At 44.6% G+C, this 18,424-nt stretch overlaps 1 protein-coding gene and 1 long non-coding RNA gene across 3 annotated transcripts in view; one reads left to right on the top strand and one right to left on the bottom strand.

The window, feature by feature from the left end:
- LOC114059580 overlaps positions 1–3,893 on the bottom strand; it is a 9,760-nt gene extending 5,867 nt beyond the window's left edge. The window contains exons 1-2 of the long non-coding RNA XR_003571701.1: positions 3,827–3,893; positions 2,503–2,579 (exon numbers count right to left, since the gene is read on the bottom strand). This is a non-coding gene — a long non-coding RNA (uncharacterized LOC114059580). The remainder of the gene's footprint in view (positions 1–2,502; positions 2,580–3,826) is intronic.
- SLC26A5 (solute carrier family 26 member 5) overlaps positions 3,779–18,424 on the top strand; it is a 38,517-nt gene continuing 23,871 nt past the window's right edge. Inside the window, exons 1-2 of one of the 2 annotated variants that reach the window (XM_027888173.1) lie at positions 3,779–3,881; positions 4,645–4,736. The gene's annotated coding sequence lies outside the window, so the exon portion shown is untranslated. The remainder of the gene's footprint in view (positions 3,882–4,644; positions 4,737–18,424) is intronic. The other variant, XM_027888175.1, reaches the window with a different exon arrangement.

Below are 18,424 nucleotides of genomic sequence, written 5' to 3'. Positions count from 1 at the left end.
AGTGGGCAGTGGGGGTTGGTTATTATCCAAACAGGAAACCAGTGTGAGGCCCCAGATAAACCCTGTTCAGTTCAGCTCTGTAGCGCAGTTTAACTAAACATGACTCAACACTGCAGGAATAGGAACAAGCCAGCTGTAGAGGGGAGCTGCCTTCATCCTGAGCTGGTGAGGGAGCCTCAGAACCAAATGAGGTCAGCAAAAGGGCTTGCCTATGTTAAATATATCCCTAAAGAACTCTTCAAGGACTGTTAGCAATCAGGAGCAGCTGAGGCCATGCAACCACTTGCAGTACATCTGTGCAGGAGCAGACAGAGCACCCACCACTCACAGGTGGTGGATCTGCTGCTGGAAGAAAAGACCACGAGGTATGAGGCTGCAGACATACATACGAGTGACATGTGGACGAACAGCCTAGAGTTCTCCTCTGTTACTGCTGTTTTCTGCCTGTTGCTTTTTCCTCCCCATGTTATTTTGGTTCAGCTCAAGGGACTGAGCTGGCAGTAAGCCTAAGGACTTAGGCTTGTGTGTGGCTAATTCCACAGAACCTCATGGGGAAAGTTTTAGCTGGCACGCAGCAAGGTGGGGCCCAGTAAAAATGCTATTCCAGGAGTGGAGGAATACTTGACTGTACTGGAATATGCTGATAAATGTTGAGTTTATAGTTTGAATCTGTATTTCTTTTAACAGAAAGAAAGTTTCATAAGCTTCTTTTTTAAAAAAGAAGAGGATGTGATTGTGCTTTTGAGCTCTGCTGCTTGGGGGACATCTGTAGAAGTTAGTGGCAAAGAAGCTCTTTCAGAGGGCTTGGCTGTTTCCCTGATTGCCTCTGGGCCAAAGGTAGAACTCTGGGAGGTACTGAGTAATCACAGGTGTCAGGGCTACTTCTGCATTAAGATGATATTGCTAATACCCTCAGGTCCCTCTTTCCCTGCACACTGACTCCCTGCACACTCCAGCCCTCGGCTGATTCCCTAGAGTTCCAGGTGGGCTAGAAACAGCAGGTGTAAAGCCATTCAACTGGTTTATGCCCCAAATGGACACCCAGCTTAGCTGATTAAAAATCTCACCCTTCTCAATAAGTATCTTAAAATTACTTGGGTTCAGACACTTTCAAGGAACTTTGCATGGCAAACAGGAAAGTGTCCTAATGTTTGAGCCTCTGCTAGAATAATTGTTTTATTATGGACAATAACAAAGCTTGACATGACTAATGTGCCTATATAGGATGTGGGTAGTAACTAATTAACAGCAGCACTTTGAGAACCAAGCCTACTGCCACTGAAATCAGTGGGAAAATCCCTGTAAATCTAAACATGTTTCACTTCATATGGAGATGTTCACTGCAACTTTACTAATTCAGCTGGGTTGGCATGTCCTAGGACCTGTGTAACACTCCGTGGTCAAATAAATACAGGATTTTTTCTGCCTTAGAAAGCTGTCTCATTCTTAGAAGATATAGGTAGGACACAATGGGGAGTGACCCAGTTGATGGAGCCAATCTGACCCAGTTTACTAATTTGGGATGTTCCATACGGGATGTGTATGCCAATGACACAGTCAGGAACATCAGAAGTCTTCACACTCCCCAGCCACCTCCCCTACCCATATTCACCGTCAGTGGCTGCTGGGGGAAGGTGAGAACTAAAGAGCCCCACACTGGAGCTTTAAGCAGCCATGAGTGCTGGATCTGGCCTTTGGCAGAACCTCACAGCTTTCCTTACACTGCTGGAGAGAGTGGCTCCTGCTGCTCCATACCCTGTGAGCCAGATGAGCCCTCAAAGCTCACACTGAGGCCTCTGTCATCACACAGCTCCGGTGGCGTGTGTGCGCCCTTAACATTCCACAGTTATCCTCCACAGGAGTGTTTTTAGTCTCTTCAATTGTCCACATTTTTTATTCTGTATTAACTTTCCCTCCCTTTTCTTGTTTTGACCAAAAATCCTTTTTTCATCCTGTTGCTACTGAGTTCAGCACCACATTAATCCCTGCCCTTCTCTGAGAACTGAAGAACTGCAGTATCTTTTACTATTTTAGACAATTCTGGAAAGAAGCAATGAAAGGAACTATGAACCTTCAAGTGCGTCGTGCTAAAATGCGCACAAGAAAATAAAACCAGACAGTATTTAAATGCAACCACTGACACAATTAGTGTAACATAATCCTCAGTGTGGATTACTGGAGCATTCAAAATGATTTAAACTTGCATGGATTTTTCCAGCGGGAAATCTGCTATTCCCACGTTTGTTTCAGGCTTTCTCCTCTCCCTCCTTTTTGTGTAAGGTGTATAAGCATGTCTGTCTATGGTATGTTACTGAAATATAAGTTTTACTGGCAATAAAGCATTTCAGAATTTCTGTAGCTCAGTGGTGAGGCTACACCTTCGTAAGTTAATTACACCTGCATTCTAACACAGGTTACAGATGTTCAAGTTCAGAAAAAAACAGATTGTGGATAAATAACTATGAATCAAAAAAGATGCTTTTCCCAAAGTACTCCACTTACCCAGTTATGTATAACAATGGCATCCAATATCATTCTATGTGATGTCTGATGTATGCAGGATTTTGTAACATATCACTCTGAAACTGTGCATCAAAATGCTGATCTGTTATAGCCTATTTTGGATAAACAAACCTCATCTTTAAAATGCAACAAGCACCACAGTGCACCTCAGCACCATACCCACACAAAACCAAACAAGTCATGTCCTGCACATTGTTCACTGCTAGCCAGAGCCCACTCCATGCTCCCCAGGTGTACTTTTATATTCAAACCACAAACAAATTACATTTATGGTATGTATTTCATGCGTGTCTGCATCTATCTGAGGTTCAATAAGGAAAAGGGCCAGGTCCTGCACTTGGGTTGCAGCAAACCCATACAGCACTACAGACTGGGGGAGGAATGGCTCTAGAGCTGATTGCTGGAAAGGGACTTGGGGGTGCTGGTTGACAGTGGCTGAACATGAGCCAGCTGTGTGCCCAGGTGACCAAGGAGGCAATGGCACCTCGGCCTGTATCAATAACAGTGTGGCCAGCAGGACGGGGACAGTAATCATCGATCATCCCCCTGTACTTAGCACTGGTGAGGCCACCGTCGAGTGCTGTGTTTGGTTTGGGGCCTCTCGTTTTAAAAAGAACACTGAGGTGTTGGACCGTGTCCAGCAAAGGGCAGTAAGGTTCGGGAAACGTTTAGGAAACATGTCTTATGGGGAGCAGCTGAGAGAGCTGGGGTTGATCAGTCCCCAGGAGGCTCAGGGGGAACTACAACTCCCCAAAACAAGGTTGTGGTGAAGTGGGGCCGGTCTCTTCCACTGTGCCTGCAGTGAGAGGATGAGAGGAAATGGCCTTGAGCTGAGACACGGGAGATTCAGACTAGGTATCAGGAAAAAAAAATTCAGGGTTAGGGTGGGCAGGCATTGGAATAGGCTGCCCAGAGATGTAGCAGAGTCACCGTCCCTGGAGGTGTTCAAGAGGCTTCTGGATCTGGTGCTGGGTGATACGCATTAGTGGTTTACTGGTTACACAAGTGGTGCTGAGTGGACCTGATGATCATAGAGGTCTCTTCCAACCTCTACGACTCCACGCCTCAAGGAGGGGCCGGGGGTGACAGCGCCGGTGACACCGGGGGAGCGGGCGGGGCAGCGCCCGCGCAGGCCGCGCCGCCGGGGGCGCGCACGGCCCCGCCGCACCCTGGGACTGGTAGGCCGCGGCGGGGACGCGCCCGGCGGGGGCTGCCGAGGGGACTACGAGTCCCAGGCGCGCCCGCGGCCGCGGGGCGGGAGGAGGCGGGGGCCGGTGCCCGCCCGCACCCCCGGGCTCTTCACCTTGGAGCCGAGCGGTGGCTGGAGGAGCCGGGCTGGAGGGAGGCGGCACCGGGAGGTGAGCGGAGCGGAGCGCGGCCAGGCGGGCGGGCGGGGGTGAGTTCGGCGTGGGGGGACGGTGGCGGAGGGATCCCTGCTGAGGGGATCCGTCTCCCCCTCAGCGGGTCTCTCTCTCCCGCTCAGCGGATCCCTCTCCCCCTCAGCGGGTCTCTCTCTCTCGCCGTGAGCGGATCTCTCCTGAGGGATCGTGAGAAGCGTCGCTCGGCTCGGGCTGTCCCGGTGCCTGCGGCTCCATCTCGGTCACCCCGGCCAGGGGGTGGCCTGGGGGTCTTGTCCCCGCTCCCTTAGCCCCCTCACCCCGGCCGGCCCCGGGAGCCACCGGAGCCCCGCGGGCGGCGGGGGCGGTTCCAAAGGCACCGGGAGCGGGGTCAGAAGCGGCGGGGCAGCCCGGGCCGGTCCGCGCCCCTCAGCGCGGGGGCTCCCGGGCAGCGCCCGCGCCGCTGTAACTGTAGAACACGCGGAGCACCAAAGGGGAAACCAGGGGGAGGTTGAGAGATCAGTCATTTCCTCGTGAGGTGGCCGCAACCCTCCGGCTTTGGGCTGCAGGCTGTCAGTTTGGGTCGGAGCGACTCTCCCGAGAAGTCTTATAACAACAAGTAATAACTGCTTTGCGCTTTGTTGCACCAGCTTCAACCCAGAGATCTTCAAAACCTTTCCCAAACGTCGACTGAGCTATTCCCTCCATCACTCCCCCCTCCGCCCCGCCTCCTGCCCCTCCAGTTTTCAGTCACAGAACAAGATTTTGCCTTTCCCTATGTCAGTGTTTTTCAAGTTATGGTTCACGAACTGTGGGAACATTTTGAACTCCTTACAAGGGATCAGTGAAGGCAACTAGGAAAAGCCAGCCAGAAAAGTAAGTAGGCTTAAAAATTGCTGTTCTCATGCCCCTGCTGCTGTTGCAAAACTTTGAATTGTCTGAACATTGAAATATGGTTGAAAGCTGTTCTCAGGATGCTTCAAAATTTCAGATAAGCCAGGCAGCTGCAAGCATTTAGACATAGTCCAGTAGTAAGGAAAAGGAAAAAACATTTGATTACTGCGATTATTTCTGCTGATGATTCAGCAGAATATACATTCAGAATTCTTCACATCTATTCCAGTAACACGATTGTACAGTATTGGTTTGGATGTGGATGACTGACAGCAAGGGTGTGGGCACTGGAATTTTTTGGCTGAAGGTTTCACAAAGGAAGACTAAAATCTGCAGACAGACAATTAAAATGTCTTTTACTAAATGTGCAGCAAAAGGTATTTTGGGTTAACAGGTGTCTTGATTTATATTACAGAATTTTCATAAGTAAGATGCTAATTTACTAACCACTGTAGAAATAGAAAAAGTAAGGTAATTAACTCTACAGTTTCAGAAGCAAGCATGTGCAGGTGACTTGCACTGACTTAACCCTGTGGGGATCAGCTCTTGCCTTCCTCCAACACACTTCAAAATACTTTGTTTATGACACTGCTAAGCCTTCCTAGGACACAACAGACATTCCAGTTCTGCATTTAGCAGTATTTCCGAAGTGAAGTATTATCAATTGTCTTGCACTGTATTCTGAAACATATCTGAAACAGAATGTGGAAAAGGTATAGGGAGTGATGGAGTTTCGCACATGCAAAGCTGCTGTTGGTAGCTGATAAAGCATATTAGTTTGCAATAGCATTTACCTCCTTCTACAGGCTTGAGGGTATTTAATTCAGCAGTCTCGTGCTGAAAGCTTCATTAAATTTAAAGGTGTGTTTGTGGGGGAAGCTGGGAAAATATTGGGTTATATCCAGAATCAGATTTCGCTGAAGGAAAGCTCTAAGTAAGAAAAAAACCCTGTTGCTACTTCCATGCTTGGATTCTGATCACTAAACTGTATTTCCTCTATTTGAGTAATCTGTATGAAGCTGATGCGGCTTTTTATTTATACTGTAGAAACTCTGGGCTGGGTAATAGTTTTCTTAAAGGCTGATATAATTTTAAAAAGTGAAGATGACTGAGCATGATCCAGGTAAGAGGCCTAGGAAACGGTGACATTTTTAGGCTCTGCCACAAATTGAGCCCTGTTTTCTAACCTGAGTGCTTACTAAAATAGAATCATAGAATCATAGAATCAGATGGGTTGGAAAGGACCTCTGGGATCTTCAAGTCCAACCCTTGATCCACTACCACCATAGTTACTAGACTGTGGCACTAAGTGCCACATCCAGTCTCTTCTTAAACACCTCCGGGGACGGAGAATCCACCACCTTCTTGGGCAGCCCATTCCAATACCTGATTACCCTCTCTGTAAAGAATTTCTTCCTAACATCTAACCTAAACCTCCCCTGGCAGAGCTTCAGCCCGTGCCCTCTTGTCTTACTGATAGCTGCCTGGGAAAAGAGACCAACCTCCACCTGGCTACAACCTCCTTTCAGGGAGTTGTGGAGAGTGATGAGGCCACCCCTGAGCCTCCTCTTCTCCAGACCAAACAACCCCAGCTCCCTCAGCCTCTCCTCATAGGACTTGTGCTCAAGTCCCTTCACCAGCCTGGTTGCTCTTCTCTGGACCTGCTCCAGCACCTCAATATCCTTCCTGAGCTGAGGGGCCCAGAACTGGACACAGCACTCCAGGTGTGGCCTCACCAGCGCTGAGTACAGGGGAAGGATCACTCCCCTCATCCTGCTGGCCACACTCTTCCTGATCCAAGCCAGGATGCCATTGGCCTTCTTGGCCACCTGGGCACACTGCTGGCTCATGTTCAGCCTCCTGTCAATCAGCATCCCCAGATCCCTTTCTGCCTGGCTGCTCTCCAGCCACTCTGTGCCCAGCCTGTAGCGCTGCAGGGGGTTGTTGTGGCCAAAGTTGTGCTCTATTGGATTGAGCCATCAGCTCTTAAAACTTGGAGCACTAAACAGCTACTGAGTCTCGCCTTTTGTTTGGAATTTCTAGTCCATTACTGTAGTTTGAATCAGTTTTTCATAGGTATAGTAGTCTGTCCCCCAAAATGCAATGCTTTTATAAGTTAAATATTCCAAAACCACGTGGAAAGATGGTGGTTATATAATGTGGTGCTAAAATCATGCAGTACTGAGGCAGAGGTCTAGCACATGGCTGCAGTACAGTTGTTCTTTTGCTATCAACTTGAGAAAGAAGAACTGAACATGTGTTTATCTGCTCTGACTATTACTAGAGTATAGATAGACCATTATTGTCTTAAACTACTGTTTATTTGGGCTGTAACTGTAGCTTGTGTAAATGTGACCAAGACCTCTGTGCAGCCAGTGAGTTTCCCAGAGAAGCACAGAGTCCTTTGAGCTCTGCTGCCTCTCTTGGTCTGTATCTGATGAACTGCTGACTGCTATTTTTCTTCTATTTTATCACTGATATAATCTTCCCATAAAACTCGTTTTCTGAGGTATGTCTTCTTCTGTTTGGATCATTTGGTAGATTTGCAGCTTTTAGCAGAAGACTGTGCTGAGGCTAAAACCCTCAAGTTCTAATTAGCCTATTGAGTTCCCAGTTCAGTTTAATGAATTAAACACCTGCCTTATTCTGATGAGTTTCTTTCCCTAGGTCTGCCAGCCAGCAGAATGTTGTCCTGCTAGATCATATCTCCAGATAGTCCTTGATTGTTTTTCTAATATGGCTACAAGATGTGCCATTGCTGTTATTTTATAACTAGTTATCTGTAGCTTTTTGCTCCTCAGAAGTATAAACAGCAGTGAAGTGCAGATCTTTTAGTTCTTTTCCATGTGCCCAGGTAATGAGAAGGCTATAGACAAAGAGACAATGTCAGGTATTTCCATGGGTCTGAAGATATGGCTGTAAGTTTGTGCAGGCAGTTGAATGAGTTTTCCAAGTCAGTTGCCTTTATAGGATTTAGATTTTATTTATGATTATAAGAGTACACATAAATCACTGATCTATGCAGAAACTTGGACTACTGTTCTCAAAGGCTTGCATTAACTGTTCCTGTTGTTTTGTGGAAGACCTCCCATGGGACAAACAATAGTGTGATTGCCTTTTTGGAAGTTTTTTTTACAGTGAATCTGTTTTTACTGCCTGGGTGGAATCTTTTTCTCCAGCCTTTGCTGAAAACTTACCAGTTTTGCACAGGTGGTTTGAGTTTTATTGCTCTGCTTTGGCTGTTGCATAACATTTTGTATGTCCGTTTTTTTTTGTGTTCTTGTGTTGCTGAGAGTTACTGGGGGCTTTTTTTAGCTAATTAATAGATTTTAATCTGTCAGTTGGAAACCTGAGATTCTGATACGTGGACTGGGCTAGAGCTAAGGTCAAATTGCACACTTTCGTTTATTTTGTGGAAATCAGGTTCTGAGGCAGGGCAGGTACTTTTGAGAACTCCTCAGAAATACTCTCCTAACAACCTCTCATCCAAGGTCAGATGGGGCTTTGTGCAATCTGGTCTAGTGGTTGGCCTCCCTGCCCATGGCAGAGGGGTTGGAACTGGATAATCTTTAAGGTCCCTTCCAACCCAAGTCATTCTATGACTGTAAAGCACAGACAGAATTTTTCAATGCAAATAAAAGATTGCAACATTTGTTTAAAATGTCCTTGTTGGAGTTCAGCCTAGTAGGGCCAGATCAATTAAGCTCAATTAAGGATTGAGCTGAGTAGGCATTAACAAGATTTCAATTTGAGACACTTGTTTTTCATGGAACAGAATTCAGAACTCCATATACCGTCTAGGAGAAAACTTGGGTTGCTGCTCAGAGGTGCCCACTGGAGCTGCCTATCCCTGTTCTCACAGAACTCTGCTAAGCTCAGGCGTTTCTGAAGAGTTACACCAGGAACAGAGCTACAGATCTTTTGTAGGTAAAGGCATCTGTATTATCTTCTCTGAACACAGAAGTTTTGCTGCTGCTGTCATAACTTCATGGCATAGCATGGTTCAAGTCCTTTCTCAGAGAAAGGAGTTAATTTACCACTTTAACGTGTTGGCATCTAACTGGGCATCTCCTGCTTTACCAGGGTCCTGCCATAGCTTTGTGGTTTTGACATAACATTGTTTTCTAAGCTCACCCTATTTCTTTCAGGTTTCTTTACCTTCTATCTCTGGTCCATTGCATTTTTCATTTTGAAATTTTGCACTACTTTTTTTCTTGTTTTCAGTTCTGTATGATATGTTTCTGGGTTTCTTTCTTTGCCAGTTTCATGTTTAAAAGAAATGCTTACGATCTGTTTTTTCACTGTGACATTGCACTGCTATGGATGGTGCTTCATATACGTCCGTATAGCTGAACAGGTGACCTGAGTGTTTAACTAACTACAGATGTAGTGAGTCTGATTTTTCTTTCTCCCTGCTTTCTGGTGACGTTTGTTTCTTTTTCATATGTGTTCCTGAGAAAGAAAGGTTCTTGCAAGAAGTCATAAGAAAATTACTCAGTGAACCTTTCTTCATTTCATTTGATGATCCTCAGCCCAGATACCCTTGTTGCTCATCATGACACCTTGTTTCAGCATTAGCTCTTGCAGGAATCCATTCGGTCAGGGTTGTTCTGCCAAACATACGTGAAGAGTCAGTTGGATAACTCTTCAGCTGTATAAGGGTTGGACTTTTTGCTTGTGCAGTTAAGAACAGACATGGGGCCGTCTCACATTAAAATGTGAGCTCTGTCATCAGCCACAGAAGAAATACAAAGCTGTAAGGTGAGCTGCAAATAAAGCAGGGGTTGCTGTGAAATACTTGTTAGAGAAACTTCTCTACATGTTCATTTTAAGTGAAATGTAAAGTATTTCAAGGAAAAGCAGTGTTGGCCTGTGTTTGCTGTGCACTCATGGCCTTTGTATGTAACCTTGGCATCAAGATGTTGAGGAAGGTTATTCCCACTGTCTGGCACTCACCCTCAGAACGTGAAGAAGTACATAGGAGACAGGAGAACGCTATCACTTGGATAATATTATCTCAACCAAGCAACAGTTGCATAAATGGGGACAGGGTCTGTCCTAAGTCACATCCTACTCACTGCTCATGTAGGATTTGGTTTGATACCTAGTCCACAAAATATATACACAAAAAACATGTGTTATAAAGTAGCTCCCAAGAATGAAATGTTTCTTCCGAATGCAGATCCTAACATGGACAGGGAAGTTGAACTTCTCTCTCAAAACTATTAGGAAGAGAGTTACATCTTTGATTAATAGTGCTACTGTTTCCCAGGGAATAGCTTCCCTATGCTGAAGTTCTTTGCTGCCTTCCAGAAGCATCAGTTCTTCAGAAATTTCTTCGGGCATGGCAATGGCTGTAGCCTGTTCTGCAGAGGGACAAATCCTTTCTGAAAGTGTTAAGAAGAGAGCCTTCTAAAGGATCCTTAGAGACTTTTCAAAATCTTATATTAGTTAAATTTTTCAGAAACTGGAATATTAATTTACAATCCCATTCTAACCGCCCTCTTTTTCCTTCTCCCAAAGCCAGTCGTTTCCTCCTGTGACCACACTGTGTTTTACTATCCTTCAGCTTCCTCTCTGACTTAAGAGGTTTGCACTGTAAACATGATGACTGAAATAATTTTGGTTATAAATAACGACCTTCTTTTTTTTGTTGTTTATTTTTAGCTTGATGCAGCACTTGAGAGGCTAGTGATGTGTGTAAACAGGGTTCATGAAGCAGACACGTAGGGGAGAACTCTTTTGGTGGCTTTTCTGCAGAAGGGAGTGTGTCACAGCGTCGTGTAGCTTCTCCCTTCTGCACAGACGCTTGTTTCATGTCTGCTTGTTCCACTTTGCCTCAAAAGTTGAACCAGCTGCTGCAGATCATTGGTACACTGAGATCACATGAAGTATAGAACTTATTCTGGCTGACCTTGGTGTGTATGTGTTATCTTGAGTTATGTTCTCTCCTGTGATCAACCGGAGCTTTGTGCTGAAGACTGCTTCAACAAAGTTTTTGGCAGTGGTTTGTCTCTGGGAAAATGGAACTGGCTAATGATTACCTGTCTCTGGGGTGGTGTACATCCTTATCAGTCAGCTTAAGCACAACAAAGGGGTCATCAGCCATGATACCATTCTGATTAACTTACCTGATTCAGTATCAGCAGCCACTGCTTTTGGCCAGGGGAAGGAGACTGGCAGTTCAGACCCAAGGTCCTTGAAGTCACAAAAAGCAGGAATAGGAATGATCACACTGCCATGGGTTCTCATGGTTGTCAATGTGTTTGCACTGGAAACAGAAGCCATCTCTTATCTATATCTCAGAGGGAAGGAAACCAGTGTTCTGCTGCTCAAAGTGCTCCAGGTGTTTGTCATGTGGAATTGATTAAACAGCTCAATCATCATAATAGGTTCCTAAAACATTCTCTTGTTGAAAACAAACATAAGATTGCTGGTTGATAAGAGATACCATTAAGATACTAATGAATTCATTAGTCCATGGAGTAAATCTTTGGAGGCTAAAGTATTTTTTGGCCAGGAACATGAAATACAAATTACCCCTTATCAGTTACGTAATCTTTTTTATATATTTATAAATATATATGTCTGATTTGTTAACATTTTGAGAGATGCCTCACTTGTTATTACTGTGCTCTTTTCAGTGGATATGATCAGTTTATTAGGGGAAAATTTATCATACTGAATCCAACAGCCTGAGGAAAGTGAAGATGCTGTTCCATACCCACAGGTCCAGCCAGACTCAGGGCTGAAGATGTATTCCCCATAAACACACACACACAGAACACATGTACACAACATGTTTATATAGACATGGCAAGTCATGCAGATGAGACAGGCAGCACCTGCCTCATCCCCTCCATTCTCTAGTTAAGCAGGATGGAGATCCAATAGTCAGAATATATGTACATATGTAGAAATAAATGCACACACACATGGACAGGGTGGATCCCTCCAGCAGCTGGACTCAGACACCCAATCTGCCCAGTAGCTACTTCATCCCTTCTCCCCAGTGCTGGCAGCTGGACATGTGAGCCCTCAAGGCTCTAGACCTGCTGCAGTTGTTGGTACAGACCATCACACATGAGCACGTGGGGCTGGCCAGGACTTCCCAGGTCCCGAGAGCTGCCCCCACCCCCTGCTCTTAGTCTTACAGATGGGCACCTACTTCCACAGCCAGAGCAGGCAGACGCTGCAGTGGTCCTGTAGGTGACCCTCATGTGCTGCTCTGGACTGGTGAGTGAGCTTTTGATGGGCTGATGGCTCATGTGGTGGACCTGGCAGTAGCCCAGAAGGGTATTATCGACTCTCCATTCTGCTGTTGTTCCTCTGAGTTACTGTGGGTGTGCAGAGAAGTGGTTATCATACAACCCAACACAGTTTGTGTAGCCATCTCACCTTTCTGTGAACAGTGGAAATTTTGCCTGTCTAAAAGCTGCATAGAAATGTAAGGTCTTGGGTTTTTTTATATTTTTTCCCCCAAAAAGATTACTACTGGAGGTAATTTCTTAGATTAGGATTTACACAAGGAAAATTCTGTTTGTTTCACGAGTTATTTCTAAATTTGAGAAGTTTTACAAGAAGGCTTCAGGCCTAGACAATGCAGTAGTTAGTGACTTTAGGGGGAGTAGTGGAGGAGGAAGGAGGACGATAAGCACAGTCCAAGAAAACTAGGAGAACACAATCCTTAATACTCCACCCAGTCATTTTATACCTTTGTGCTTGTTTTAAAAATCAGAACTCTGTACATATGACTCAAGGTGAAAAGTGGAAGGGCATAGGGCACTGGGGAATGAGGCCAGAGAGGAAAGAAAAATGAGAAAACATGGTTGCTAAAATCACTTGGGTTTGTGTTTCGCCTCTTCAGATGGTAGGAACAGACCTTGCAATAACTCTGCTTTTTAGTGTACATTTGGCAGAACATATTTTACATAGAGTGGCAGGATTTCCACCAACTCTTTGGGTGATGGCAGACACCTGTATTTGTAAGCTTCAAGATATAAAATACTTCATAGAGTTTGCAGCTCACCGTCAAACCTGGAATTCCCTGGCACAGGACACACTGTAACACAATACTAGTACTGCCCATCTGTCCTTCTCCACTGCTTAAAGCAACTCTGTGCTTAGCTACCAGAAGAAAGATTTTCTGCTCTTTTAAAACAGGCAAGACAGGATCTGCCCCTGTTGCATTAGGTGGCTCAGATGCATTCAGGTTAAATGCACGAGCTTAAGAGCTAAAGGGCCTATTAAAGCTTCAATAGTCACAAAGTACAATATTCTTCATTCTCTAGCTTCTTTTATTTATTTTTTTTTATCCTCACAGTTGTATTTTGAATCTAAGGAACAGCACCGAAATCATCATCCTTATAAATTTTATGGCTGCATTCTGATTCATGTGAATTGGATCAAAAATTATTGTCCTCTGCAAGAATCAGTGCAGATGGCTTGACAGCCCTCCTTTATCAGCTAAGATTGGGAAGAGAAAGTACTACATTATTAGAGAGAGTGTTATAAATTCATGTTTGCTACACCTTTTTTTTTTTATTTAACACCTTCAATTTGATAATAGCAGTAAAGACATGACAGGCCTTTATCAGTCAGATAAAGAATTGCCAACTCATAAGTCTTTTGCACACAGCTTTTAACTACTTCAGCTCAATTCTTATCTGGCTGATAAGAGTAATGGCAGTGTTTCTTACGGGTTTTTAACTTTATTCCTGCCACGAAGTTCAAAGGTCATCTGAGAACAGTATTCCTCTATCCACCATTGCCTATCACTTTCCTTTGGATAAAGGTCTGTGAGTTTTCAGAAATTGTAGTGGTAAGCTTTGTCTTCATGAAAATTACAGTACCTTCTTTTGCTCTTCCTCAAGCATTCTGGGTGTGAAGGGCAAGGCTGAGTTTCTATCCTTGGATATCTCTGTTGGCATTTTGTCCTACAGCAAACACTTGGAGAGATACTTCACCCAGTCATGAAATGTTGCTATTTTGCTACGCAGTGGACAATGTGTATCATCTGTTGTAAACACTAACATCTCAGTCTTGCTCTGTGTGCACTTTTGCAAAAGAGATGCATGATATTAAAAACTTTAATCTTTATTGTATTACCTACAGCTTAGCATTTAAGATTGCCATGGGAGCACATGCTTATGGAGGGCTGTTAAGATAAAGTTGGTGACATGACATGGAATACAGAACAAAATATATACAGCAATAGTCATGGGGTGGATTTAGGACCTCTTTTAATGGTGTGCGATTTGTTCTCTGTGTTCTGGTATCCACTGTGACCTGTAGCCAAAGACAAGATCCTGTTGTATCCTCCTCAAGTTTACTTTTGTGTTAGCTGGTTCTCATGATTCAGTGCAGTGTAACTTCTTCGTTCAAAAAAAACCAGAAATGTTCAGCCTGAGTGGTAAAACTTGGGTTGTGGCCTCAGGTAGCATTTCAAACTACTGCCACCGTTTAATTAACTGCTTTAGAGTTGAGTCTTGTTCAGTTATCAAATACGCCTGTATCATTTATTTTACCATGAAAAGCAGAGGGAGGACAAAACTTCTGTTGTTCTGTATATGCTCATAGTACCTGGAAGAGTTGGAGCATTTGTACAGAACTGGAGATCTCAAGACCTCTCCATGTCTAGATTTACATTAAAAACTCGAGTGGCTCTTCCAAATATTAACCAATCTTCTTGAAGCTTAACAAACTCAAATGTGGAAATTTAGGACCTAAATTGTCTGGGTTTAGCAGGGCACTGTCTTGTGTTGCCTTGTCTTTTGGAGCAGAAAGAAGGCAGGGTGCATGTTTTTAAAACCTTAACTAGAAACATTTTGATACTATATTCTTATTTTATTGGCAAAGTTTGGCCAAAAACAAGCCTCTGAACTGATTTGGTTTGTGTCTTTTACATGTTCTGATTTGTTTGATTTGGTTTTCTGTTTGACTGATTAAAATTTTCTTAATTTGTAAATAAGGCCAATGTTGCCAGAACAAACCAATTAATTACCAGAAAAGATAGATTCTGTGTGAATAACGACATAAGGGACTACTGTGGAATTACAGAATGGTTGAGGTTTGAAGAGACCCCTGGAGATCGTAGATTACAACCTCCCTGCTTAAGCAGAGTCGCCTAGTCCAGGTCACCCAAAACCATGTCCAATCATGTTATGAACATCTCCAAGGTTGGAAAGTCCACAACCTCTGGGGGGCACCTGTTCCAGTGTTTGGTCATTGTCGTGGTTTTGCCCCCTCAGCCCATCCCTGGGGCTGATGATGGTTTTGTCCAGGTAATTTCCGGACAAAAAGACCAATCAAAAGTCCAGAAACGCCTTTGCTAATTACATCTTCAAGAAAACGGAAGAGAAGGTTGTTGGCGCAGTTGGAATTAGAGTAGCAGCCATGTAGAGGAGAGGAATACCAGGCCCGAACAGGGCCAAACTCCCTCCTCCCCCGGCTTGGGCCGGGGGGGGAGCAGGTGCAGCACTGAAGTCCTCCCTTCTCTCTTGTAAGAGAGTGAAGAGAAAAAAAAAGTTTAAAAGACGGACTGCTTGGACAGAAACCGCTGTGGAAGAATTCCAGCCGAAAGATAACGGAGCTTCCAAGGTCGAAGCTGGCAGCTGAAATTGCAGCAAGAAAAGTAAAGTGCGAAAGGGGGGGAGGCTTGTTTCCCCCCTACCTTTCTGCTCTCTCTCCTTAGCAGGGAAAAGACGGAAAAGTAAACCTTGCTACTTTACTTGTAAAAACTTGTTGAAGTAAGGAGACTTCCCATGCAACTGATAAAGAAGTCTGTGGATGTACCAAAGAAAACCAAGGCTTCATGAAAAGGACTGAAGTGAGACAGGGTCCTGGTGGAGATTTGCAACCCTGAGGGAAACCTGTGCTGAAGCAGTGATGACTCAGGTGAGATACCGAGATCCGTGCGTGTGTGGATCTATACTACTGTTAAAGTTTTTGTAACTCTGAGAAATCTCATGCTGGAGCGAGATGGCCCATGTGAGATGCTGGAACCCATGTGTGTGTGGGATCCGTACTAGACCCATGCTGAGAAGTCTATCAAGGACTGTTCTCCCATGGGGAGGGACCTCCATAAAGAAACAGGGGTGGACTCTTAAACCATTAGCCCCTGTAACCCTGTGGAAGAAGATTCATAGTAAGCAAGTGTCCCCTTGCAAGCCTATGGAAGAAAAACCCTTCGGGACCTGAGTAATCTCCATCCTTCAGTCTTAGCCCAGGAGGGGGGTAAGCCCAGCCCTGGAAGCCAACACAGAACGAGAGAGAGAGAGAAGAAGTTCCAACTGCAATAAAAGTGTGCTGCTGCTAAGGATCTGCTACTAGAAAGAGAAAACTGGAACTCCAAAGATACAGAATGAGACTACTTCTTCTCCTTGGACTGGTATAAAAGGGAAGAAGTATTTCTGTATATATATATATAGTACTTCAACTTAGGTAAAAATTGTTATAAATATAATTCTTTAGTTTTTAACTTATTAGTAGTATTAGTAATTTTTTATTTTACTAGTAATAAATGTATATACTATTTTCCCCAAATCCTGTCTCTCTTTTGTCTGCAAATACCTTCTCTCAACTAGTAGTAATTATGTGGGGGGTGGAAAGCAAAATGGACCCAGAGCAAAACCACGACAGTCATGCTTGCAGTAATTCTTTTCCTCATGTTCAAACCGAATTTTTTGTGTCTCATTTTGTGCCCATTGCTACACCAGGTATTTATATCCACTCATATGATTTCCTTGTCCCCTCTTCCCCTCTCCAAGCTGAACAATCCCAGCTTTCTCAGCCACTCCTACTATATCAGATGCTCCTATTTCTTAGTCATCTTTGTGTCCCTTTGCTACATCCTCTCCAGGATGCCCATGTCTTTCCTGCACTGAAGAGCCCAGAACTGCACCCAGCACTCCACACGCATCTCTCCAGTGCTGAGGAGAGGGGAAGAATCACCCTCTCAACCTGCTGCTATCCCTGCAAAAGGCAACTGCTGTCCTCCTTTGCCAAAAGGACGCAGTGCTAGCTTATGTTCAATTTTGTTGTCCAGCAGGACCCACAGGATTTTTCCTGCACAGCTGCTTTCCAGATGATTGATTCCCCAGCATTTGCTGTTTCTTTGGGCTATTTCTCCCAGACGCAGGACTTTGTGCTTCCCTGTGTTGAACTTCATGAGGTTCCTGTCTGCTCATGTCTCCAACCCATCAAGGTACTTCTCTGCATGACAGTGTAGCCAGCTGGTACATCCACCACTCTCTTCAGTTTTGTGTCATCTACAAGCTTGCTGAAGGTGCCATCTGTCATATCATCTGAGTCATTAATGAATATATTAAATGACATTGGCCCAAGGTATCAACTCCTGAGGTACCCCAGTAGTGACAGACCTCCAGCTGGACTTCTTGCTGCTAATCGCAACCCTTTGAACCTGGCAGTTCAGCCAGGTTTCTGTCCACCTCACTGTCTGTTGAGATAACCCATGCTTCATCTTATCTTTGAGGATGCTACGGGAGACTAAGTCATACAAAGCCTTGAAAAACAGAAGATAAAGAGTATCACTGATGTTCCCTTTTCTACCAAACAAGTCATCTTATCATAAAAGGCTATCAAGTTGGAGAGACATGACTTTTTCCTTCATAAATTCATGGTGACTGCTCTCAATCACCTTCTGATCCTTAACACATTTGAAAAGTATTTCCAGGGTTACTTGTTTCATCACCTTCCCAGAGATCAGTATAAGGCTGACCAGCCTGTAGTTCCTTAGGTCCTTTTTCTTACCAGTCTTGAAATTCAGAGTGCCATTGGCTTTCTTCCAGTCTTTAGGAACCTCCCCAGTTGTCATGACCTTTTCAAAGACACTCAAGAGTGGCCTTGCAAAGGCACTGGCCAGCTCCCTCATGGGTGTACCCTTTCAGGCCCCACGGACTTGTGTATGTCCAATTTTTTTAAATATTCACTTACCCGATCCTTTTGCATTGATTTAATGTTTCCTTGCTCCAGACTTTCCCACTGCTCTCAGGGGCTGGGATTGTTGAAGGCTGACCTTATCAGTAAAGAATGAGACGAAGTTCATCTTTCACCATGTCTTTTGTCACCTTTATAGGACAGGGCCCAATTTTCTGTAGACTTTCTCTCGCTGCTGATATACCTGTAGAAGCCCTTCTAGTTGCTATTCATATCCTTCTTCAGATTCAGTTTCAGGTGGATTTTTGCTTTCCTAACCCCGTCCCTGCATGTTTTAAGTGTCTCTCTATTCTTCTGCATCATCTATCCTTGCTGCCACCTCTCATATGCTTCTTTTTCATCTGTGAGTTTTGTCAGGAGCTCCTTGTTCATCTACACAGGCCTCCTACCATTCTTGCTTGAATTCATGTTACTTGGGATGGTCTATTCTTGATTCTGCTGTGGTGGTTTTAATCTAGGCCTTCCCTGGTTACCAGTTGGTAACCAAGGAAGGGGCAGTGTTCCCAGTATTCCGTACGATTTTTACGTAAATCGTGGTATAAATAAGAAGGGAGGAGCGGCCTTCGTTCTTCTTCTCTTCCTCCGAAGTTTGGGAACAGTGAGTCCCTGCGTTAGTCTCGCTTATCTAAGGCTGAGGCCTGCAGCATCCACTAACCTGCCACGTGGAAGCTTGGAGAGTGCTGGCAGTGTCTGCCAATCCTGCTTTCTAAGGG

The sequence above is a fragment of the Empidonax traillii genome, unplaced genomic scaffold (genome assembly GCF_003031625.1).
Source record: "Empidonax traillii isolate 1590-97213 ecotype Southwest subspecies unplaced genomic scaffold, ASM303162v1 scaffold234:size820800, whole genome shotgun sequence".
NCBI lineage: Eukaryota > Metazoa > Chordata > Aves > Passeriformes > Tyrannidae > Empidonax > Empidonax traillii.
This window is presented reverse-complemented; position numbering and strand designations above follow the sequence as displayed.